This window comes from Haemorhous mexicanus, chromosome 6, assembly GCF_027477595.1.
Source record: "Haemorhous mexicanus isolate bHaeMex1 chromosome 6, bHaeMex1.pri, whole genome shotgun sequence".
NCBI lineage: Eukaryota > Metazoa > Chordata > Aves > Passeriformes > Fringillidae > Haemorhous > Haemorhous mexicanus.
In genome coordinates, this window is record NC_082346.1 from 39,876,515 (window position 1) to 39,902,845 (window position 26,331).

A 26,331-nucleotide genomic window follows, 5' to 3' on the forward strand; every position below is an offset into this window, starting at 1 on the left:
CCCAAAACCCCAAATAATGTATCTTCAGATTTCTATCGAAACATTGAGGGTTTTCTATGATCACAGCTATGTGCTCTTGAGTGTTTTCATACTCACATTATGAACTGGAGTTAGACAAGGTCTATAAGTGTACGTTGTCTTGAAAGGAAGCCACAGCAATGTAAGACAAAAAAATTTGGGTAATTCAGTTGGTGTCCGTCCATCATAAAGAGGAATTTTATCAAATGTAGCAGTAATTCCAAATTTAATGGAAGAAGCTCTGTTGAATACTCGGTATGATCAAGGTTTTTCTAAAAAACAACCAAAAAAAAAATCAAAAAATGGCAAAGGAAATAGAAGGACTTCGGTGCAGGCATAAGGAGAGAAGGACCTGCTTAGGATTGTCTTATGACCTTTCACTGTCATTGGCAAGAAGAACTCCTTTGATTTCATTGGGCTTTCCTGAAATCTCTACCTACTGGTGTTATTTGTGCTCTAAAATCTGAGAAGTAACATCCAAGAAATGGTATCTAAGGAGCAGAGATAGCAAAGTGTTACACATCTTAACAACCCAATTATTTAAATGGATTTTGGTTCTTTGCAATCCTTGGACTGAAGCCTTAGAGTGTATCTGACTTTTATAAAGCCATCATGCAGATGTCACTCCTGTGTACAAGAGTCCATGTATTATATATATCTTATCTGCTTCTGGCTTTTCTTTCCCACTTACTAATTACTTTGAGCTTTTGTCTTAAGGTACCAGATAGTATAAAAGTCCAGATTGTGTTCCTAATGCTCTAAAAACAATAACGATCATGACAGCTGTATGAGTGTTCAGGATGTCAGGATATCTTAAGGTAGGTAGTAATAAACATCTTTATGGACCTCATAACAGTGTTATGAAGAATATTGTCATTGGCACACAAGGAACTAGTTATTATGAGGAAATATTATTATTATCATCACTATTATTACTAGTACTATTACTACTATTATTATTATTATTATTAACCTGAATTTTAAAGAGGTTATAAGAATTCTATAAAAATTAAACATTAAAGGGAAGCATACAAACTGTCAGTTCTGAGAAGTTAGCCAATAAAATAGTATTCTTATTCAAATTCTCATGGCATTTCTGTCCAAAAACCTCAAAAATTTATGGTAATAGTAGTAGAGGTTCAAGGCATTCTATTGCATGTCTTTGGAGGGGCTTTGCTGGTAGTTGCCCGTGCTGTATTCTATATTGTAGGTTTGTAGGATTGAGATAGATTTTCAAAAAGCAGTTTGGCCTCGGAAGTTGTCATAAGCAGTTTTCTTTTTATTATTTAGACTAGAAATCTTTTTTTTTTTTGTCTTACATATTGAAAGCATCTTCTAAAGCAGCTTGATACTGAGTTATATTGAAATGAGAGCTGAATCTGCTACTCAGCACTTTGAATCGGTCTTCAAATAAGTTTTTAGTCAAATTAAGTTCCAAATAAGAAATAAAGTTTTATGATGCATCCCTTTTATTTTTTGATCCAAGTCTTCCAAAATGAACACACCTGATTAAACATGTGAGTAAGCTCATTACAGGCACCAGGATATTTGCATATTTCAAGCTAGGTGTCTGTGAAAGATTTTTAAAGGCTCTATGTTTCGATCTTTTCATAAGTGTGCTTGCTTTTCCCTGCTTTCTCTGCTATTTTATTAGGCCCCAAGTCATCCACTGTGTTGGTTTTAGTTTTCCCAGTGTGAAGACTTATATTGATTTTCAGCCATTGCAAATTTATATCTTTATATGTTCACTGGACTCTAACTATAAATATAATTTAATTATAAAAGTCTAAATAATTCCTCCTGTTTTAACAAACCAAGATTGATGCTCTTATGAATAAAAGAACAATAATTTGAGTACTTGTATTATTTTAGTTGTACTTGATTCTGCCTTAAGTAGAATGCTTCAGAGTAAGCCATATTTTTATCACTTAAAAATCAAATCCCATTGATTTCATTTGATTATGTGTAGTAAGAGTTTCAGGAACTAAAGAGAGGCTTGAAGGAAGAGTTGCACAGCTACTGAGTCTGTACTTGTCCAGTTTTATTGATATTTTAACAGCTTGGATGTAGCAAAGAGTACACTCTCAGATTAGTCAGTGGAGGGGGGAGCAGGAGTAACATCCTAGCAATATTTTGAAAGTACAACAGAAAATGGTAAGTTTTTATTACGAAATTCAAGAGAAGAGTTGTGATCAAGTAAAAAAATGAATATGAGGCGGTTTAGCAATGTACTACACAAAAAATGCTTCAACTGCCTTCTCCTGAAAATCTTCATTTGAAGATTTTCCTGCAAATGTCCTAACTGTTATTTACATTATAATCCCATCAGAAAATATTGAGCTCACTGGGTGTGTACTGACAGCCTACTTGAGAATGTATTTTACATTCTCAAGTAAAAAGCAGAGGAAGTAATTCCGGTGGTCCAGGGGCAAATGATGCCTAAAGAGGCTACCTGGAACAGAGGCTGGGCAGAGTTTAAGGAATAAAGTGGGTATTTATTAAAAGGCCTTCAAAGGATTCACCTTGGGCAGTACAAGAGCCCAGCTGTGGCTCTACCCAAAATGGACAACTGGTCACGTGTTTTCACACTTTTGTAAGTTTTGGTCCATTTAAATACTGGGGTTAATTGTCCAATTACAGCTTCAGGTTATGAAGTCCCATCCTCACAGATTGCTCTCCTCAATTTGCTGTTGTTAACACTTTTTGGGCCTGAAGCTGCAATGGTGTCCTTGGTTCTCAGGCTGGAAAAGCATTGTTTTGTCCAACTGAACTGTGAAGAGAACTTGCTGACACTTTACATGAAGTTCAGAGTTACACACTAAGGCTGCACAGAATCTGAAAACTATGAAAGCTAAAACTTAAGGCATCACAGAAGCATTTTCCTTAGGCCTCTGAATTTTATCTGAATCATCAATAGTCTTCATGTTCACCTGCCTAAAAATATGACCAGATCCAGTTGTAAAAGCCACACCGGTTTATGACAAATTGTCACAGACCAAGAGCTAAAAAAACCACAGGTCTTCTGACTTTAGCAGAAGATGAATTCAGTAAGACTTCGTATACTCACTGACTAGGAAGAACATAGGAGTCATAGCTTTCTTGGGGAAGTGTAAGATGATGCTGTAGACTGCTGGTTGTGTGGGAATGGTTGGACAGATGTTTCTTAAGCATAATTTGTAATAGAAGTGGAAGACTTAAAGTATTGAATCAGCATACAGCATGTAAGTTATTTTGACAGTTGCCTTTCTGGTTAGGTTTGTAGTGATGCAGCAGGGGTCCAGAAAACTATAAAACATTTTAGCTTAACAGCAAAGGCTTCAGTGAAAGGAGGATTTTTTTTTTTTTTTGGTCCCATGAAGTGTTTTGCCTATCATCATATTTGTATTGTTTTGTCTTGTTTGCTTTAACCAGTACTCATTTCTTCTCTTAATAGTGTTGTGTTTCTATCCAGAGGTGGAACTTTGTTATATAGTGGACGAACAGGACAGTGCCTATGTGCAGTGCAGTAAATAATCTGAAATGAGTGTTACCTGGTACTTGTGTTTTCCCAGGGTACATTTTTCTCTTTTGTTGATACAGGATTTCTGTTGGTAAATCTTCAGGGGTGCAAGGGCTATGAAAGTGAGCTGTTGTTAACCTGCCATTTTCCACACAAATTATTCCAGCATAAATTTCAGAAAAATTGTTTGAAGCCCATCAGTAGGTTTTGTCTTGTCAGATCATTAGGACATGGTATTTCTTTCTGACTGATGCTGCTGAAGGTTGCCAAGAGGTGTAAGAGTATGTGACACTCTTGTAGGAGTAGCTGGAGGTTTTTTAAAAGTCTTTGACACAGTGATCTGAAAATAAAGGAAATATCTATCTGCTTGAAGTCCACCTGAGCAGGTAGAAAACCAGGCACCTGATGAACCAAGCTGCTAAAAGTATGGGCTCTCCTGGCTTTACCTGTTCAGCTTTTGACAGATGTGCCTGAGTTCACACAGCCAAGTGGTTTGAACCATTTGTGTTCATGGGGTTTATAAGGACAGACCTCAAGTGTAAGCCCATTTACAGTTTGGGCCAGGTTTACAGGCCTGAAGTAGTGGTAACTTTTAAGACTTGACTGCAGTGTGGACCACTTTGGAATTTGATTACATACTACTGAATTACAAACTTATGTAATGGCATGATAATATATGTTATAGCCTTTGAGACCATATCCCAGGCATGTTTAACTAGAAGGTGATTCAGTGTGTTGTGTATGAGATGTGCACACAAATGTAACCTTATATGCAAAGAAAATCGTGTTAGAGAAACAGGGAAAAGGAGAGTGGGTTCTTGGTAGCTGAAACATTGACAGACAAGGATGACCTTGTTACAAAGGGTAGGGAACGATGAGATGAAGCTAGGAAAGGACGTATTACCCTCTTAAGACTGAAAGAAATATAAGCATGCCACTGAGACAAATATATAGAAAAAAAAGACAACAGATACATTTTAGAAAGAAGAGTAGTAGCTCCAGGGTGTAAGCATTAGACTGGAATTGAAGAGATATTACTTCATTCCTAGTTCTTGAATGACCTTGGACAAATCTGTTAATCTGTCCTTGTCTTGGTCACTGTCAGTAAATGTGGATAATAATATTTCAGTATCCCTCAATGAAATTATCAGAATACACTCATCTGTAGTTGAGGTACTTTGCTGCTGTTACTACAGGGTCATGTAAGTGCTGACATGGACAGGTTAACCAATCACAGAGAGAGAAATTAAACCTGCAGACTAGAAGAGATAAAAGACCATAGGAGAATTTATTGTGAGTGCTGTAAAGGTTTGTTTTAAAACAATAGAATGACTTTCTTTACTCTTCGATTCAGCCCTTAAATTGCCTGGAATACATAAACCTTTTAACTATCTGGGCACATAAAGGATAATTTAAGAAGAATTTCAGTAATTTTTTCCATGACTTAAAAAGTTTTGTTTCCTTGCTTTCCTTGCTTACCTCAAGGTAGTGTGTCAAACTATTACTGTTGAGTGTTTTGTAGGGTTTAATGACAATTTTATGTTTAGTTGACTTGTTCTGAATTTAATGCTGACCCTGCTTGGAGCAGATTGGACTAGTTGACCTCCATTGTCCTGTCCAACCTGAATGATTGCTGCAATTCCATCACAGAATGGAAAATGTCTATTCTCTAATTACAGCTGTCACGTGCAACCATCCTGATTCACATCTCATTTGCTGTAATGTCGGTGTGTAACTTTAACACTCTGCATTTCACGTGAATGCTCATCCCGAGATTTTAATGGCATTCCTAGAGCCAATGATGGCTCTAAGAGGAAACCAGCCTCTGACATGCAGGCTGATGTCCTGGTTGCAGAGAGGGGTTGAAGCTGAGCGCCACATGCCAGTGGCCAAGTTGCTATTCCATATCTTCAGGCATCACTGTGGCCGTGGTTCCAGGGGGGAGATAAGGTAAGTGCAGGCTCAGAATTCCAGCAGTTTGTTTCTCTCTCTTCCTCGGAGAGGTTGCTGGGACCAGCCCCTGTGTACCCTGCCCTCTCTCTCTACTGCCCATGCCTTCCTGGTCCTCAGAAAACATAGCTCTGAAAGTGGCAAACACTGTTGGGTCACAAATGCAGATCCAAGATGAGAAAAAAGTGAAGGGCCTGAGCCCACCAGAGTGCACGCCCCGCTCTGAGAAAAGCGGCAGTGGTGCGCCCAAGCCCAGCGGAGCACACACCCTGCAGCATGGCCTGAGAGGAGGCAGCCACAGGGGGAACAGGGAGGCAGCAAACTGAAGCATGAAGAAAAGAGGTGAGCCGAATAGTGCAGGCCACAGCCAAACACAGCCATCTGGAGAAAGGTGACACAGACAGTCTAGCTTTCAGGAGTTTGCCCATCATTGTTTTCAGTTGTCATCGGCAATGCTAGCCATGGGAGCACTGCCATCTTGCCTTTTTCCCAGTGGCCATGTGGTGCAACCTCATAGGAGTATCCGCATCTTGTCTTTGTCCCAGCGGCCATGCGGCACTAAGTCAAGGTGTGAACACCTTTTGTGTTTAAAGTACCTCCTCTTTTTGTATACTTTTGTTATTAATACTCCTGTGTCACTGTGCCTCTCTTATTCCATTGCTGTTTGCTTTCAGTAAATCGTCATCTCAACCCGCCCTTGTCCCAGTCTTGCTGGGAGAGGCAGGGGGAAGGGAGTGGCTTAGCTAGACTCTGATTTCTGCCTGGTGTTAAACCACCATAGCTGAATAGATCACCAGGCTCATGGTAACCACTGTTAAGTAAAGGTATCTTTGAAGGGTAATACTAGAAGTTATGTGATTTTGTAAATGTTATTTTCCAATATTTTATTTCCTAAATGCTATTCTCCATAGCTGTTTTCAACATCAGCAATGCATTGTATTTTCTGTTCCAATATAGAATTGCCTCTCTTGAGTGAATATCTCTGCTGGAAACTATCTCCTCATCTATTTCCTTGGTAGTCCACTGAACAGTCCATGAGATATTTACAGTTTTGAGAGGGGGATCGGTGATCTCTGCTAGTGTATCATTTTCCCCCAGAGGGAATTCTTTTTCTCTTCACAGTACAGAAAACTTACTGAGTTGCACTGTTCTTGAAAGGGTATAGGCTAACTCCACAATATCAAGCTTTATGCAGGATTAGCAGACAAGTAAAATGCATACATTTTAAAACCAGGAAGAACTTTTGTTTTAAATGGAAAATGGGCATTTTCTGGCATTGAGATAGTACAGATTTTAACCAAGTAAAAATCCTATTATTTACCTTGTTTGTGAAGGAGAAGCCATCTGAAATCCTAGCAATGAAAACAGAGGTCAGCAGATGATTGCTACATCATTTCCTGTTTGGTAGTTCAATATGTCCCATAATGAAATACTGGTTTTAAGCTCTTTTCTGAGTAAGCCAACATATGTACGTGTGTGGGAATGATACGGTCCCGTGCTGAAAGGAAAATAATCCTATGAAACTTCTTGAAAGGGCCCTGACACAGCTGAGTGGTTTCAGGAAGGTGTTGAGAAGTCTTAGTTTTAAAATTGTTAGGCAGAGCATGAGCTAAGTAGTGGGTGCCTTCATGGACCCCAACCTTTACCTTACTATAGTTAACAGAACATACTCCTTGCTCGTAAATTTTATATCTTGAGACTTTTTGTGTTTACTTTAAACACCTTTGTATACTTATCTTTTAAAATTTAGTTTTATGAACCTACTGAAATGGTCTCATATAGATGTTCACAAAACACAAGAAACAAATGTTTCTACAGAAAATTAAAACAAATCAGCCCAACAGAACCCCCCCATAAACTCATGTGCATCAGCATACCTAAATATGAAAATCAATATTGCACATCTTTTAGCATTTTCAAAAACTGTGGTATTTCAGTAACCCCAAAATTTACACTCTTGTACTGGGAGGAACTTGAGGAAACTATTGCAACTAGCTCTAATCCTCAGTATTCAGTAAACCAGCAACTGTTTCAAATTCTATCACTGTTCTGGGAAAACTGTCTCTGAAATTATTTTGCATGAGCATACACTGTATGTACATCTTGCTCAAATCTCAGGCAAAGGTTAAAACACTATTATTCTTGTGGTTTAGAGGGGAGCTCCTTTTCTTGTAGTTAGGAAACTACAGTGCCATGTCTAACTTCAGAACTACAAAATTTCATGAGACATAGGGTGTTTTTCAATAATATCTTGGTTTTCTTGGAAGCTATGCTGATTTTGAGTGTGTTTTCTTGTAATATTTATGGATAAACAGAAATCTTTTAAGTTTGCAATTTTTTTTGGAAAAACACTAAAGCTCATCAGAAGTATCTATCATGTTTCTCAGCCTTTCAAAGAAAAGTAAGGAAGATAAAGGGGGGAAAGAAGATAATTTTTTTTTTTCTAAGAGAACTGCTTAAAAATAGGATGGATCTGAAGGCAGATTAGACTGCAACATGGGGCTAGAATTTGACAGGACTCTTGGCATAAACAGGGTTGAGTTTTGCATTCAGAGTACAATGGAAGTAGGAATTGATTAATATACTGAAAACAGAAAATGAAAATGGGACATAGGAGTGGCTAGGGAATTGGCTTAGGACCACTTTCCTAAGAGCTGGTAAGAAGCAGTGACCAGAATGATGCAAATATAAAAGTCTTTTAAATTTGCAGTGAAAAAGATGTAGAAAATACCTTTATTAATGTTTGTGTGAAACCCTGAATAGCATTCTATGATAACAATGAACAATGCATTCATTAACATGCACATCGCTGAACAAACAGCTATTCAGAGTGAGCTCATGCTGTCACAAAGACCGTGTTCTGCATGGGAACCTCATGGTTTCAACAGCTTCCTGGGCAGCCAAGCTTGGCAGAGTTTGACTTTTTACACCTGTTTAGTTGCAGAGTTATTTGGAAATGAAAAATCTAATGGCGAACAGCAGAAAGCTTGAGAGACGGAAGGGGGGGGTTGTGTTTGAAAATCTGGACAACAGCTCACTGTATCTCTATTTTATTCACTGTACTAGTTCTGGAATGTTCTCTCACACCCTCCATAGCATTGCTATGCATTTGTCTTGCAGGGTTAGAGGCATGTCAGTGGTGAATGCAGTAATCTCCTTCTTTCTTTTCCCCTTGGACTTGCCATACAGGGTATTTTATCATTACTGATACATACCATGCTTCTAGGCTTTGAGTTCCAAGTCTTGTGGTGAAAAAGGCTGCCCTGTCCCAAACAGAGTGCCATTAGTGTTTGTTAACCCAGCCTGGTGGGGTTTGTTTGTGTTGAGCACAAAGGTAATTTGTGTTTGCCCCTCCTTTCAGCTTGTGCATCCCAGCTATAAGTGCCTGTCCTATTGAGCTAAATGTTTTACTTCAGTTTTCAACATATGCATTTTTATCTTGGTCTTTGCTAACTTGCAAGAATATACCAGAAAGGGTAGAGAGGAGTGCATGGTGTGGATCTGTTCCATGTTTTAGATGGTATGCTCAGATTAATTGCTCTCAGTCTGTCTTTAGTAACAAGTTGATGTCCAGTACACTGAAGTCAACGTAAAATCCCTGATGATAGTAGTGAACCCTGATCAGCCTTCTGAATCTCTTTTTCTTAAAGTTGTGTGTGATAAAAGATTCAGAAATAAAACTCTGAACGCAAGTTAGGGATTCAGGATAGTGTACATTAAAATATGAAAATTACAAGGTATCCCAACAGAAATAATATTCTGACAGTTTTCCCTTTTTTTGAAGGACTGAGGTGCTAGGCTTACTTCAACTTTATCTTCACAAAGTTTGTGGAGTTTCGGGGTTTTTTTTTTTCCTATCGAACAGTGCCGCAGCACAGAGGCTTGGATTAAGAGCTTATATGCTCTTTTCTTTTCTAGCATCATTTTAAAGTCTCTCTCTGTTCTTACATTTTGCTACCAGAACTTCACATCATGAAAAGGATCCTGTTGTGTGTCTGTATCACACCTCATCAGCTGTGGAAGAACTTTGCCAGTGAAAAGTAGAACTGTGCAACAAGCTCATTGGGGAAATAGTTCTCTTCTGTGTTCATTAGCTTTAATCATTGCCCTGATTTTTGAAACTGTCAAGACATATAATAAATTTCATTTCATAGAAGTTTTGCTGTCTGCCAAAGTGTAATTGTTTAAGGTTCCATAAGCATGCGAAGCATCTTAATAATACCTGCAGAATGTAACAACTTTCCACTTTCCTTGAAATTAGAGAATGTCATACGAATGCCCTTAAATTATGAAGTTCAATTGCCAAAATAACATTCATCCAGCTTGATGGCCAGATATTCATTAAACTCCCACTGCACAGAGGTTATCTACTAATATCCAAAAGTGAGTACATTAGTGTCTAGGGATAGATGTAGACAAGCAAAAGACAATAAATGGATTGGAGCAAACACATGCAGTCCCCTGGAGGGATGGAGTAGTTAACAGCTGGAGGAGGGCCTGGGTATAGAGGTGAATATTGAAACATTTGATATTCAAGCAGATAAAATTAAGTTGGATCAAGTGTGCAGATGATGAAGGTGTGAGTTTCAGTGTTCGTGCCTAAATTGAATAATGTCAGAAAAGAAAGCTGTGATTTAATAAAGATTTATTTTTTAAAGTTACCTTGACACCCTCAACTACATGAGATGCATTCAGCTTGTCAGTGTAGCATGAACATTTATAAGCAATTATTATGAGATTAATGGCTGAATTTCTCCAACCGTGTCGTTGCTTTTCTGTTTAATGATAGAACAGAAGTTAATGAAAAATGCAGAGTTTTGACATATTGTGTATAAAATATGTCAGTTTGGGAGAAGGGAATTAAGCACAGTTTTCCTTTGAATCTATTGTGGTTACTATTGGCAAGAACTTAGTAGCTATAGGATGGTATTATAAAACACAGCTAGCAGTGACATTCAGAAGTCATGAATTTGGAAAAACTGCCCTTAACTCCAAGAGATATGCTTATTTCTTTGTCTCTAAAGTGCTGAATGCTTTTTGAAATATACTATATACAACATACAATTTCCTTTTCCTCCATTTTTGAAATACTTATGTATTCTATATACCTCTTAGTATATAGGTATGTAGAACTTTTTCTGTAAGTGTATAGAAAAAGTTAAATGCATAAATCCTGCATCATCATTGCTAGGAGTTACAGGAACATTTGTGAATCTTCTTCAGGTGCATCTAAAAAGATGCCTTTGTGATTTCAGCATATCTCAAAATCCAAAATCACAGCATTTTCCACAGCTACTGATTGCATGCTGGGGTTGTAGTGAATTCTAAGGTTCCACCTCAGAGCAAATGACAGCACTTTTAGCTGACTTTCCTGGTTCTGTGTACCAGGTCTATGGTGTGTATAGTGCAGATATCTCCAGTGTGGTTTGTGGGGTTACTGGTTAGACAAAACCACACACCATACATGGATTTTTCGTTTGAAGCACTTGTACACCAGCTGTAACTTCTGCAGAAATCTGTGCTATATTCAGAGCACAAGCAGAATGTGAAGAGTGTTCTTGTTATTTTAAGTTGACCAAAAGTAGATCAGAAGCTAATTGTCACTAAGCATTAAGAGAGAATACATTTTTTTCAATTATGTGGATTGATAAGTCTCCAGTATCTCCAAGGATTATTTCAGAAACATTTTTCCTTTTATGATGACCTTCTGCTATTAACTTGGAGCAAAGCTTAAAATCAGTATTTAACATTTAATGGAAGGAACAAACTGATTCTGCAGTTTAACTCAACATTTGCAGTAAGATGACTTGTACCCTAATGGCTTGTAATTAATTTTTCTGAAAATCATATTTATGATAGTCTGCAGATTCAAGGCTTTATCTAATACATAATGTTCATTTTGAGCCTTTAATTGCATTTAAATTAAAATTGGCTTAGCAGGAAGATGAATTGTGGGAATGCATCAAACCACCCAGCATGTCCTGAAGATGTGAGCCTGAAAATGCAATTTGGGGGAGATGTGCAGAATCATTTGGAGTTCATTAATTTTTATTGCACAGGTAATTTTACTAAAGTAGGTTATTTTCTTTGAAATTTATATTTATGTTTATGTCAATAGCTGAATATTGTATTAAGCTATACATCTATTAGAGTTTATTAAGCCAGTCTAATGGGGGTTGTTCATATTGTGCACAGAGGTAATTTGTGTTTGCCCTTCCTTTTAATTTTGGAGCTGCATTTAGTTCAGCTGAACTACAAGTGTCCATGCAGCCAAAAGAAGTCAAACAGGTGTCACAGGAGGTTTCTGTGTATGCAGTCAAAGAATCCTGGGAATTTTGATCTTGTAAGCGGTTTTGCTTCTGACCTTCTAAACCTTTTTACTCTGAATAATCTTTTTTTTTTTTTTTTCCTTCATGTTGCTGAGGTTCTGACCCAGCCACTGGAATGAAGGGTTATTGATGTGTAACTCAGTTTGTGGCTTAATGTGCTGCACTTTGTCCAGCCAGCTTGTAAGTGATCCTTTAAATTGCAGATGCTGCTGAGGTTATACAATTTAATTATAATGTCACTTTACAATTATTAAAAAAAAAAAAAGCCTTTTGCATTGCTTAATGAATACAAATTGTGCACAAGTTGGAAATACAAAAGAATAAAAATTAACATTTGTCCTTCTTGCCAAAGTATTTACATTTTTACAACCGATAAGTAGCACAATAATTCCATTACCTATATTCATTAAGCATTTGTGCTTTTCAGTTTGTGATTTGTATACAGTAGTTATTAATAAAATGAAACTGTCAGCATTTGCTGCTTTTGCCCATCCTTTTTTTACCCTTTTTTATTCCACTGCAGACAGAGTAATTAGAGGTTGAAAATGCTATGTGCAAATGCCTGTTACAAGGATTAAATTATATAATCATGGTAATGATTTTCCTTAAAACCCTTACTGCCAACTGTAACATTTTTCACTTCACCAGGTTTTTTTGTGCCATCGTATTTTATGAGAAAGTAGAAATATTACTCCGTTCTGACAATCTGCTGCAAGTTACTAGTTTGTGGTCAGATTTGATAGAAACCCATATTCATTTAATACTCGCCAATCAGAACTTGACAGAGGTATTGCTTATTTTCTCATTTCATCACTGAAGCATGCCGGTGTAGTTTAGTCCCTAATTACTCTCAGACTGAGACGTTCCAAATATTCCCATGGTGGTAATATTTTTCTGCCTGGATGAGTCATTACGTTGTTTGGCAGACTGAAACACCAGCCTTTCCTTGTTGGAACACTACCCCTCATGTAGCACCACATCTTTTCCTCACTGCTGTCTGTTCCACGACTTTCATCCTGCTGTGACATTTCAAGCTGTACCATACGAAAGCACATTTGCCTTCCTTCTATCTGACTGATTGGACTGGTGCCAGCTCTTTCTTCAGGGCCAAGGACAGGAGACTGGGATAGTCTGAATAGAACTGCTTAATGATCTAATGGAGCAGTGCTCTCTCCTGCTGAGAGATAGGGCTTATTTGTTTGCTGGTTAGAGAAAAGGTCAGGGAAATCCTTTACAGCAAAGGCTGTGACAGTGAGAATGTGCAATACCACACATTCCTGGGGCTTGAATAACTTCATACATCAGGTGTTCCCCTCATGTTAAAAATCCTGTTCTGTTTTCATTTCATTTTCAATATCCTGCAGATGGCAGAGAGATGAAAGTGATGAATTCTACAACTTGGTAATATAAAGCCAAATGTTGTTCCTCCTGATAGAAGGAGACTTCATACTAAGAGTTTAACACCGGGGAAGGTAATGCGGACAGCTAGCGGTACTGCATAAAGGCAGCTGGTTTTCCTTGTCATTGTTGTGAAACCTACTGGGTATATGACTTTTAGTGGCTTTATGCTTAACAAGCCTGTAAACATAGTTTGCATATTTTCCCACTGAGTCTGACAAGTACCGCAATTCCAATTTGGTCAGTCAAGTTAATTTAGTCTAGACTTTCCTCAACAACTGAGTAACAACACAGCTCTGACAGTTTTGGGGGTGGGAAATGTGTATGCATGGTGGTGCTGCACGGCTCCTGTAATTGCCCAGTGTTGCATCAATTGAGGATTTGGGGCAGTCTGGGGTAGGCCTGCCAGGGTGTCCTCGAAGGAAGCTGAGGAAGGGGGGCGGTGTGGCAGGCGCAGCAGAGGCTGGATCGGTGCCACCAGAAGATCCCTGTGCACGTGAGTGACCTCGCTTGGCCAGTGGTGCTGGCTGCCTGCCCAGAACCGTGCATGATGCAACTCAGAGCAGCCATCAAGTACCCCAAGACCTGGCCCACAGGGGTGTTTATTCCATGCTTCAAAGTCGGTGTCTGTTTAAAGGAGCACAACTAGACCTCTGAGCAGGATTTTTTCCCATAAATGTTGGAGGTTTCTTTCAGTAGAGTTTTATGTAATTCCAGAGAGCACTCTAAGGGAAATAGATTAAGAAATAAGCCATTTTTCCCTTTTGATGTATTCTCCCTGGTTGTTTTACTTTTCTCCTTGGCACTTTTGGAAGCTATTTCTGCTCAGATAGCTCTCACTGTGCCTTGTTTTTTGTTTGTTTCTGTGAGGCTTTTGCGAAAACAGGAAGGAGAAAAGCCACTCTTGAAATAAAAGCATATGGTTTTAGAATGACAGAAATTAGCAAGGGTTGGTTTAGCACCTGATAATGCTTCATTGTTTGTTTTTGTTTTGTTTTTAATTTACTGGATTTCAAGCTGACAGTAGCTATTTTTACAAAATAACTATAGATTGTTATTTCTAATATTAGCTGAAGTTTACCAGGAAACATTGGAGTTGGCAACATCAGAAAAGAACGTGCAGAATGTTCTGATTATAAGAACAACATTCGTAACCCACACTAAAGTTTTCAAATACATGCTTCTGCTGCCACTGCTGTGCTCCCAGGAGATGGAAACCTGAACCCCTCGGGTTATTTCCTGACTAAAGAGGATTTAAAGATAAACAAATTCATGTAAAATGGTTCTGATATCTTCATATATTAGGAATAAGATATTTACTATAGTCTTAGACTGTCAACTTATCAGAATTTTTACTTTTAAATAGAAAGACTAGGTGAATTTAAGTTAAACTATGTAGCAAAATACTGAAGTACTAAAAAAACCCCCCACTTAGCAACAGCAGGAATTAGTTAATAAAATATTTACAAGACAGTAAATAAAAGTGAGTGTGAGGAGGAAAGTAAGAGAAGGCAGGTCCCTCCACGTCACGGTTGAACTGCACTGGAGGTGGAATGTGGGATGCTTGCAGTCTGCTCACTCAACTGTATTTGACTGGGGCCGTCATCCCCTCAGCTTTCACAAGCACTGAATGTGTCAAAAATCTTTCAGAGAAAGTGTAAATTTTAACCAGCCTGCTTCTGGTTCATATTTAATGTGGTTTTAAATGCTTAAATCACATTGATTCAAGGTATTTCTTCATCAGGTTTTGTGGAGGTTAGCATAAATCAACAAGATAGTTCAATGTGTGAGCACATGTTAATTACGATAGGGGTACAGTGCTGATTTGTTAGAATTTGTCTCATTTAGTCCTACTTGAATTAAGAGTTTGTAGTCTGTGCATGCCATGCATTTTTATATGACAATGTCTCTGCCTAAGGACAGATTTTGATGTAACTTCCAGCTCTGCCAGATTAATCTAGAGCTATCTGCCTACCCCAAACTTGTTTGAAAGCAAGCAAGGGTTTAAAAAGTTCAGTCACTAAACAGTAGGTAATAGTTTTTTGTATCATTGTGGTTTATTGTGCTACAAGGTCAGCATCAAAGTAATTAGTGAAGCTTTAATAATTTAACTTTTTAAATTCTTGTCATGTCAATACGTAAGTTTGTGTGTGTATAATGCCATCTTCATAACCAAAATTTCATCCTGAGTAGTAATAGTATCAAAATCAGTGTAATCCCTTTCTGAAACAAGTTATTCCTTTTGTATCATTGTACTATCATTACCTGTTAGTGAAAATTAAGCAGGGAGGTGTTTGGTTTTAAGTATCTGGATTAAACTTTCACATGGAAGGAAAATGATTGAGAAAGGCTACATATCTCTTCTAAAATCACCTATGCAGTGCAGGTGCAGCAGTTGTCTGCAAACAGCCAGTTGTCTTGCAGACAATTGTCTCACTGTGTGACATGCCCTAAATTTTGAATCTTCTTATTTTCAGACTGCAATGTCAGATTTCCTAGGTGACTTCTTTAAAGTTCTTTAGTTCTTTTTTTCTTTCCCCCTTCCCCCTCCTTTAATCTAGGAAAAGTGTTTCTGACTTATAATTATTAAAGAGGGTGGTAAAACTGCACATATTGAAGAACAGATTCTGTAGTAGTAGTAGTAGCTGGCAGAAATGTTAAGTGCTTTTCACAGTCAACATTCAAACAGATTATCAGATGGCATATTTCACCCTGTTGTTACTTTAAATGAAGTGACCATGAAATCAACAAATCTGCTGTCAGGTGCCTGTCACGGAGATAGTTCTCCCTGTCACACAATGCCTCACATAACAGGTAATGTGTTTTTAAGAATCAGTCCTGTGTCACCTCATCAAGTCCTTGTTAAAAGATGAAATAAGACGGATGGTGTTGTCTCCCATGGAGCTGACTGAAATTCAGTAAAAGCAATGCATGTTATACAAAAAAAAAATATGAAAAGTAAAATAGGTGCCAGTAAGATGCCTCTGACTGTGCCATTACTCTTTCTTTTTCCTTTTTTTCTTTGTCTTGAGAATGATTACTCATTTTTTTCTTGCTTATTTCTTTCTAGAATGAATAATAATTGGGTTAAATTTAAATTTTGTGATAAGTGCAGAAAGAATTAATCCTCAGACACCAAACAAACAAGAACCCGGAGTGGTGTTGTGCTAATAGCCATGAATTCACTTGGAATGGGTAATACCTGCTCCTGTGCCTAACAGAAATGACACTCATAATTGATTAAGTTATGAGGTGTTCCTAACAATTATTTTGTTCAGGATTCTTAAGTTTAATCATTAAATTCAGGGCCAGGGATAAACTAATATTACCATATTCAGTTTTTCTCTATATACTTTCATAACAGTTCTCCCAAGTAAAATAGATTTTTATGTTGTTCATGAAATTTTAATTATAGCATCATTCTCAGCTTCTCAGTGTAAGGAACTGTCAGCCAGCTTGAACTCTGCTGAGACAGATGCTGCAGGGTTTTTGGTTGTTTTTGTTTTTGGTTTTGTTTTTTTTTTAATTTTGTTTTGACTTTTCAGACTCACCATTTTTGAAAAAAAAATAAAAATAGGGAGAGAAGTCACCTTAGTGATATATGGACATCTGTTACTGTAATTTGTTCTTTCATGTCTAGGTTGTGACTAGCATTAGTATATTCAGGCCAGTAGGAAGAAATACCCTTTCCTTTCCTTGCCATGGCTAAATGTAGTTCAATGATTTTTTTTTTAAACTAAGTAAAGGACTGCTTTAGAGATGCTGCTTACAGAGGCAAGGATTAAGCAGGAGGTACAAAGGTTAGCCTGCTTACTCTGTGCTGGCCAGCCAAGCTAGTTGACTGTCAAGGGCTTGCAGCACCCACATTCCCAGCAGTGTGAAAAGGGAGGGGAGGGTAGGAGTCCATCCTTCTGAAATGTGAGTGAGGTACCAGAGGCTATGTTTTAGGTAGGGCATAGATCACAATTTCAGGATGAATTGGAATTGGATGCATAACAGTACAGAACCACAGTTCTAAGAAAATTGATACTGAGGCCAGTGAAAGAAATGGTTCAGTGAGATCCACAGGCAAATGGCTCTGCTTGAAACTTGTGTCTTGTGAGGCAAGACTTTATCTGGTTTGCACTAAACCAGTTCTTTCAGGCTGACCATGCTGTTTGTCTTACTCATGACTCCACTGCAAAGTATGTATTTGATCAGATGTTTGAACTAATCATGTGGTGCCATTTTTACTTTACAAATTACCTGGATACATTTTAAGTGGATTTTGAGAGTTATTTCTTTCTTACAAATGCATTTGTGTTTGACACACTGGAGATAGTGATGTGCCATTTCAGAGCAACTTCAAAGAATCATGGGCTGTGATTACAGGGAGAAACTGCAGATGGCTTGCAGGAAAGCAAAGACTAGGAGAAACACCTTAAACCTTTAGGTAGATTGATACTTAGCAACACTTTTTAGTGCTTTGCTCTTCTCTGCCCACTTAGCTTTTGCCATGAGGTATGAAATGAAGAAATTATGTCTTTTGGATTAGAAGCAGAGATGGTGCAGAAAGAGAAAAAAGTGTTAATGGTGTTCTAAGTATTGGGCTTCTCTAAAACTCCATATAGGCAAATTCTACCACTTAGCTGTATTAAATTGGAGGCATAACCCAGGAAAATCTTTCATCATGATTGTTAATTTGCTTCTTGTCAAATCCAAAAGGAGGTTAGAACTGTTAAGATACCTTTACAGTAGTGACACAAATTATTTTACCCAAATAGTTTATCATTGTTCTTGTTTTGTCAATGAACTAGGTTTAATTAGCTGTATGTGAAAACCAGTATACATTTGAACAAGAATACTAAGTCTGTGACCAGCTGATCCTAGCCCTTGGTCAAACTCCTGTTTTTCAAATGCGTAAGAAGAAATAATGAAAGGACAATTTCATGGACACTGAGAATGAATCCTACAGACTATTCTGAGCACAAATCTCTGCAGAAATGGAGTGAAATCCACCTGAGAATAAATTACAATCTTCTAGACATCCTGCAGATATCAAATACTTCAGTGTATTTTAGGAAATATGATAGAATTTTACAGCTCTGCCCCATATAACTGTCACTGGATACCAGCTATAACAGAGAAGATAGTGGTGAGGCTGGAAAAGTCTTCCACTCATCTAACTATGTCAAATCAAAGAATCTGGTTCTAAAGTTTAAGCAGTAGGACTCTAATTCTAGTAAAAATCATGTAACTTGTGGGGAGATTATTTCTGGGTGTGATTCAATAACCTCTTATGTTTCAAAAATGTGGCACTAAACATATTAAAAGCATTTCCAAGCTCCTCTGGTTTTGCCTGCTACTGAAGAATACTGGAATATTTAACACCCTCTTGTGTTATGGGATGGGAGTATGTCTGATGGGAGGACTTCTGAGATGTCCCGAAAGTTCCTGGACAGCAACATTGGGATCTCTTAGGTAAAGCCCTAAATCCCACTGACTCCACCTGCAGTTAGACAGGGTGGGTGGTCTCACTCTCCACTTAGTTCCTGTTTCTGGCTTCTTTGCTGTGCCAGTGTGAGTGTATGGTGGCATGGTTAGCAGGTCAGCTAACCAGTCCAGGTGAAAAGTAACTCAGAGAATGAATTCCAGCCCCCTTAATTCCCCAGCATGGCTCACTGTACTCCTGCTGTTGCTGACACAGGTTGGAGGTAGAAGCAGAGCCCAAATATGGACTGGATGGTGAGTCTTCCTTTTTCGGTGGTTTTAAAGTGCTAACAGCTGTATTTGTGTAAGGGAAAAGGAACATTGGATCTTATTGTGCCTTTGTTTTCCCCATAATTTTTCCAAACATATTGTGTGCTTAGCCCTCTGAATGATTGCTCCACAGGAAAAATTGAGGAACACATTCAATATGATTTTCATTTAGTTCAAACATTCAAGAAGCATGCTAAGAACCACAGCCACAGATTTTTTTTTTTTTGCACTTCTCCCACAAAATGTATTAAAATTTTCCCATGCTGAAAGCCTGTTACTAAGAACCAATACATAAGTATCACTAATTATTTCCAAAACTGCAGGGCAGAATTTTAATGTAGGTGATTTAAAGTCTAAAACAATTTCTAACCCTTAGAATCTAGGCTAATGTGGAGTGTAATGTCTGCAGGATTACTCACCATTTCCTGCTCTGGAAATTTTATACATGACTCATCTTGTGTTGCCTAAGGACAGGATCCAGAAGACTAAAATGGATATTCTGTTTTACCACACCAATCCCAAAGTTGCCCCAAACGCAAGGCATATGTTCAGAGAACCTGCACACATCAAGTTCTGTTTCTTAGACACCGTTAGGCAGGGTATTCATGTTAATTTAGTCACAGTACTTCATAAGGGTCTGCTAGGAGGACCAGCAGTCTTGAAGAAAAATGCGCTTTAAGGAAACGTCTAGTTAAATTTGTTGCTCTCACACAAGGGGTTGTGAGCAACTCTTACCTTAGCATACTTTGTGGCAGCTACCACTTTGAAGCACTTCTAGGCCAAAGTGTTATTGTTTGAACAATTATTTGGTTTGAACTTCCATAGGTTTCTCAAGAAACTTCCCATCATATATGTTTCAGCTGCTTTTTCTTTGTGTACCTACGCAGATTCCAGGGAAAGAGACAGAGTATGTCTGCACTGGACATGAGTGTACAGTGAGCTCATCAGCTGGCCTTAGACTTCTCTCAAAGCTCTGAAACTAGCTTGGGTAAATCATCAGTGTAGGACTGATGGGTATAGAACATGTACATCAGCATAGAACTCTGGTACCACGTGCTGTCTGGATTAAGATTATTTGGCACCAGATGCTAATATAAACAGTGTGGTCCTTGGATAGCAGTTGGTGTGAAACTTCTCTCTCCAAAGTGATATTTGGAGTCTCAGTGCCTACAGTTTCCACACCCTTAACTGGCATTTCTATATGTGGAAGCTGATAATCATTCCCCAGTGGCTGAGATGCTTCTCAGTACAGTGAATTGCTTTTTTACAAAAGGCTGTTCTTGATCTAGTAGTAAAGTCTTATAATGCATGGAGATCAGATTAAATACTTATGAATTATTATCTGTATTGGATTTATCTCTCAGAGTACTCATTCTCCTCTTCTGCAAAATATTCTTGAGCGAAGAAACTCAGACCCAGAAACAATCTATCATTTGAAGTGTGGTTATGATACAGACTGAATCAACTTTTTGCACAGTTCAAGCTACAGGACTCAGTTTTATTGAATCAGCACTGCCTATATTGATGTTCTGAAAGCAAAATTCAGTTGGAATAATCTCATAGATACAAAACTATTTATTAACAGTTTTTCACCTAGTTTTGTTATAGTGAACTGCCCGGAATTACTTAAGCTTCCTAGGCTGCTTTGTCCTACAGACTTAGGATTTACAGAGGCCACTGAAAATGTTCCATTTGTTTTCAAATGGTTAAACTCTTTTTCTCTTGGATTAAGAAGGTATTCTGCATTAAACAACTTTCAGTTCTAGAAAACTCATATGGCTATCAGAGGTTTGAGTCTGGAACTGATTTATTAATATTATATTTACTTAAGTATTTCTTTAGATCACACTTGATGCTTCTTGTGCAATATGCATCCTTTCACTCTTAACTTTCACATGTAGTTTCCTGAGCTCTTATGCAAAATCTATAGAGATGATAAAGTTTCTAATGTATAGCCCTAGGAGCATCTGTTTTATTTTGCTGATTTAAGATTTTTTTTGCCCTGCCTCTTCTTTCTCACACTTTCAAGTTCAAAAGAAGTATGTGCATACTTTCAGACTGTATGACGTTATTCCAAATGAGTTAGATTTACAAAAGACCACTAGGAGAACAGTAAGTAGTGTAACAGTAATATTAGCAAGAAACAGCTTGCTATGGAGGAAAGTCAGTTGTGTGCAGATATATTTCACATATGAAAGTGTCAAAAGTTAGTGCCTGTCAGGAATTTCAAAGCATAGATTTGATTTGAAACTTTGTTGGAATCGTGTTCTCTATTTTTAGTCTCCTCATTTCCTCTAAAAATTTAGTTTAATTGTGTGCTCTTGTGAAATTATGCAAAGTGATTTAAGTGACAGAAATAATCTACCTCATCACTCTCAAATGCTTGCTGTTTTCCTTTCATGTGTTGGAACCAGTTAGAGATCCATCTTTTCATATAGATATGGCTGCAAGTAAAGGATTTAGGATGGGTCCCAATTATTTTAGGGGGCATTGGATGAAGTCCATAGTTTTAAATATTTAGGAGAGCTTTATAAACAGTTTTGTCTTGATTTAGGGCCAATCCTTAAAAGCTTTAGAAGTCAAGCTCAGTTCAAATAGTTGCTTTCTACCAAAGCATGAAATTCCTTCTTCTCCTTTCAACATAGCAGTTTTTCACTCCTAGTCATCTTGTGCTCCGGAGCACTTTCTTCATTCACACTTAAGATCATATGGATGAAAAAATAATGTTGTGAATACTAAACACAGTTGTTTTTATCATGTCTGTCGAAGGTATTGTAAGAATTAGTTTTCTGAAAAGAATTAAGCAGCATTCTAAAATGTCATCACATGATTGAATTCTGCTACCATTTGGATACATTCTTTCACAGAGTGCACGGATAGGACCTTGTGGTGGCATCATAGAATTGAATCAAAGGCTACAGCTGTCATATATAACAAGAAAAAGTATTCAGATTCCTAATGCTGTGATAATGATACCTATATATCAAGTTAGCTACCATGCAAAAAAAAAACCCAAAAATTGATCACTTTAGAAGATATACATAAATACAGGTTTTAATTAAACCTAATTATTTTAAACAGACTACTGTAGCTGATATTATTTACCACATAATTACTTGTTCTGGATTTCTTCTATTTCTCTGGAGCATCTCCTGCTGGCCCATGATGTCCAGAGATGGATTACAAAACACAATAATCTAATCCAACATGAGCTTTATTTGCTGTTACTGTGCCATGAATTTGTTCATTTTTACTAATATTTTTACTAACAATACACTGAAAGGACAATTTTCTCCTTTTTTTTTTTCCTACTTCCATTTTCTTTTCCTTTAAAATACTCATAGTCATCTTTTTAAACTTGATTTAAGTGAAACATTCCACAGCTCTCCCTCGGCAAGTATTCAACCCAAAAGCAAACATTTACAGATGCTCTGATGTAATATCCCCCCAAAGTACATAAGGGGGGTACTGTTCAAGCGCTCTCCTGCAGGCACCAGTGAACTGCACAGTGCATGTATTCACTGCAGGGGCTCTGATCTGCATATGCAATCCTTTCTGTATGCTGGTTCTATTGACACACAGAAAAATATCAGGGAAAAAAATGAGGGAAGCTTTCAAGTGTGAGGTTATTTAGCCTTTCTCTTTTAGAGAACACCCTCCTAACCTGGTTTGTTTTTTTTTTTTTTTTTTGAAATTCTTAAATCAAGTGACTGGTCATGTCTGCTGGAGGAAGGAAAGCAAGGCCTGTGAAAATGAAAGCAATGTTTGGGGTTTTCCCCTGAAAAGCATTAATAGACATAGGGGTTTGGTAAGAACGAAGTGTGACATCTGATTTAAGGACAGTAGGTGAGGGAGGGAGGCAATCACCAACTGTACTCAGAAAAACTGAATAGCTATCTCTAAAAAGAGGTTAGGCATTGGGCTTTGATCTGCCCACCTACTTGTATATAAATGTAATCTTGGATCTTGATTGAATATTCCCACTCTGATTTTGTAATTAAAACATCATTTATACTGAGAATAATTAAGACAACTGTACATTTGATTTTAAAATCAGTTTTGAGTATTGTGCCTTGTCAAGCTACAAGACTGGTTCCTGCAGCTTTACAACTTAGCATTGAGAGGCAGACAGTGACCGCAGGCACCTGAGTGGAAGGTTTGACAGTTTGATAAATTAGGAATGACACTTGCCAAAATGGCTGTCCTTCCCTCAGCCTGCCAGTGGAGCATTTACACACTGTTAATTGAATTGGCAATTTGTGTAACAGTACCTGCCCCTGAGCTTTTGTAATGCTGGAGCTGCCATTTAGCTCTGATAATCCAGGACTTGGGAATAAGGACGAAAAGCTTCACATGATATTATTGCAGATTTAAAATGACAGTTGGGGACCTTGTTGCCAATTTCCCATTAAATGAGAAATAATTAACAATAGCAATAACAAAGTCTTATAAAGCTGGAAAGTTAAATTGACTTTTCAGCAGTAGTATGGTTTGAAATTGCTTCTAGTGTGATTATCAGATTGCCCTTTCAGTATTATATACCCTAAATAGTATCATCTCATGGTCTGAATAGGCAATAGTGTCAAAGCTGCCCTGTTTTATTAGTGTGTGAGACTCTTCTGATTTATCTGTGGGGTTTTTTTAATTTCTTCATGCCATATAAAAATTGAGTTATGTTATAATATTTCATACAGATAAAAAACTTAATGAAATATTAGAGATTCTGATTTCCATGGTTATCGGTAATTGAGTGACAGCAGAAACAAAATTTTCGGTCATAGATGAATATTGTTAATTATGAGGTTCTTTTTTATAGTTGAACTTGTGATTGATAACTTCATCCCTAAATTTCTCCAGTGTACCTATGCCACTGTCCAAAATTACATTTTATCAGCAAACTATTGTTTTTCTCTTAAGCTTCTTATGTTTTCATAATCCTTGTGAATGCTTTCTAATGATTTGATGTTCAAATACCATAGTAACCTAAACCTATATAAGAATTAGCCACCAAAGACTAGAGCCTTTGCAATTTTTAGGATTTATAAACAAAATCAGATGCTTCAAAGCTAGCACATTTGCTGCGTGTCAGAAGATTAACTTCTCCATGCAGATGTACAGCTCATATTCTTGCTCCAAGATTTAGTCTTGGAAACTTCAAGTGATGTATGGAAGAGCAGGAGGAGATCCCAAGAGCTGATAGGTCTTTCCCATCATGACAATACGTATGGATTCCTAAGATGCCACAGTGCACAAGTCTGATCCTTTTCCTACCTAGTAAATAGTCTAAGACAGTATAGGTTTAATAACTTTAATAATTTATGTGCTGGAAAATATCTTTTCATCTCATTGCTGTAGTCTTAGAGTGGGATGCAGTACAGAATGATCGCAGTCAACAGGCCTATACTATCATCAAGTCATATTTGCATTTCAATATAAACTACAGTATTGTAGTGATTGCAGTATTGCATAAGTGATGAAAAGTGAAAAGAGGGCAAATAAAAGGAGACGTGAGCTAAGATAAGCTGGTGTGGAGCAACTGAGCAGAAGGATCTGTGCTGGGGCTTACAGTTCAAATATTTGTGCAGGATATTTCATACAATCATAGAGTGTTAAAGTGTTGGAATGAACCTTAAAGATCATCTAATCCCAAACTCCGTTGCCATGGGCAGGGACATCTCCTATGATCTGATTTCTGAAGGTCTTATTTACCCTGGCCTTGAACACTTCCAGGATTGGGGCATCCACAACCTCCCTGGACAACCTGTTCCAGTGTCTCACCACCCTCACGGTAAAAAATTTCTTCCTAATATCTAACCTACATTTCCCCTCCTTCAATTTGTAACCAATACTCCTTGTCCTACCACTACAGTTCTTGATGAAGAGTCCCTCTCCAGCTTCCCTGTAAGCTCTCGTCAGATATTGGAAGGCTGCAGTGAGGTCTCCATGCAACCTTCTCTAGGCTGAGCAGCCCCAGCTTTCTCAGCCTGTCTCCATAGGGGAGGTGCTTCAGCCCTCTCATCAATTTCATGGCCCTTCCCTGGACTTGCTCAAACCGTTCCATGTCCTAAAGCTGGGGACACCAGACCTGTATGCAATATTTCTTCTGGTGAATGCAATTAATAATCTTAGAGAATTCTGTGCTAGAGAAGGAATTCAATGAGAGGTAAAGCCAACTAAAAGTTTGGTATCCAGCTTAAAAGGGCAGTGTAAAAGTCAGGCACTAGAGGAGATACAAAAAAAGCACGAGTTACCACTGGATTGGGAGCAGGATGCTGTGCAACCCAATGCTCTAGCCAGTGCTCAGAGAGAAATGGCCAACATTTCCTGCCCCAGTGGCAAGCTCATGCTGTGCACAGCATACTCTGTAGAGGAGAGGCAGGCTTGGCAGGGAGCAGTCAAGGGAATGAGCTAAGAAAGGAAATTACAGGGAACAGGAGTTACGGCATGGTATTGTACCTGCTGGACGGAAGCAAGAAATTAATTTCTGGTGAATTGAAGGCAAAGTGAGGATAAAAAATTATGAACCTGGATGAGGAGTGTATGTAGAAAATAGATTTCTTACCAAGAAAACCTTTAATTGACGGCACTTTTTCTTTTACCAAGACCTTCCACCTTTATGCAAGGAAGGAAGGAAAGAAGGAAATAATCATGACTAGACATGAGGTTTTTTATTTTTTTGTTTCTTCAGGCACCTACAGGTCCCATAGTATTTGTGGGAAACTACTTCCAACAGTTCATGGCTTCACAGAATACTAGTCTTTTCAGTCCAGAAATTCTGGATCTGTAACTTTTAAAAAATTAATTATCCCATGACTAAAAACAATGCCATTCTCAAGGGGGAAGAAAAATCATCCTGTGATGTGGGTTGACACATAATACTGGAAGATTTTGCTATCTGTCTTCTGACAAATTCTTTGTGTGGTTCAGTTGTGTTACACCTCAAGATCTGTATTTGCAGTACACAACAATGAATGCTATCTCTTTGAAAGTCTTCTGATATTTAATTCCTTTAGAGTTTTAGAAACCTATATATAGGTTTGCAAAACCTTTTTTCTTCTATTATATTAGGTTATTGCATTTTTACATAGATTGTTATTCAAACTGAAAAGAAATTTTCGATACAAAATAGTTCTATTGAAAAATCACTTCGTGAAATGTTATCAAGTGATTAATTTAGAATTGAGTGTGAAATTATATAAATTTTCAAGGTCCTTCATGGCATGTAGAACTCTTATAGGTTTACACGTGTAGCAGAGAAGGAAATGCAGGTATACTGGATAAAACTAACTTTCGTGCTTTCTGGAATTTGGAAAGTTAGCATGTTCCTGTATGCAAGTTATCAGCTTTTTTTCACTTGTAAAGGAGAGAGAAATGGAGGGGAACCCTACTGTAGAAGGC

At 37.8% G+C, this 26,331-nt stretch overlaps 1 protein-coding gene across 3 annotated transcripts in view; it reads left to right on the top strand.

Annotated features, from left to right (window-relative positions):
- Nucleotides 1-26,331, top strand: part of NPAS3 (neuronal PAS domain protein 3) — a 591,155-nt gene that overhangs the window by 235,669 nt on the left and 329,155 nt on the right. The window lies entirely within an intron of this gene.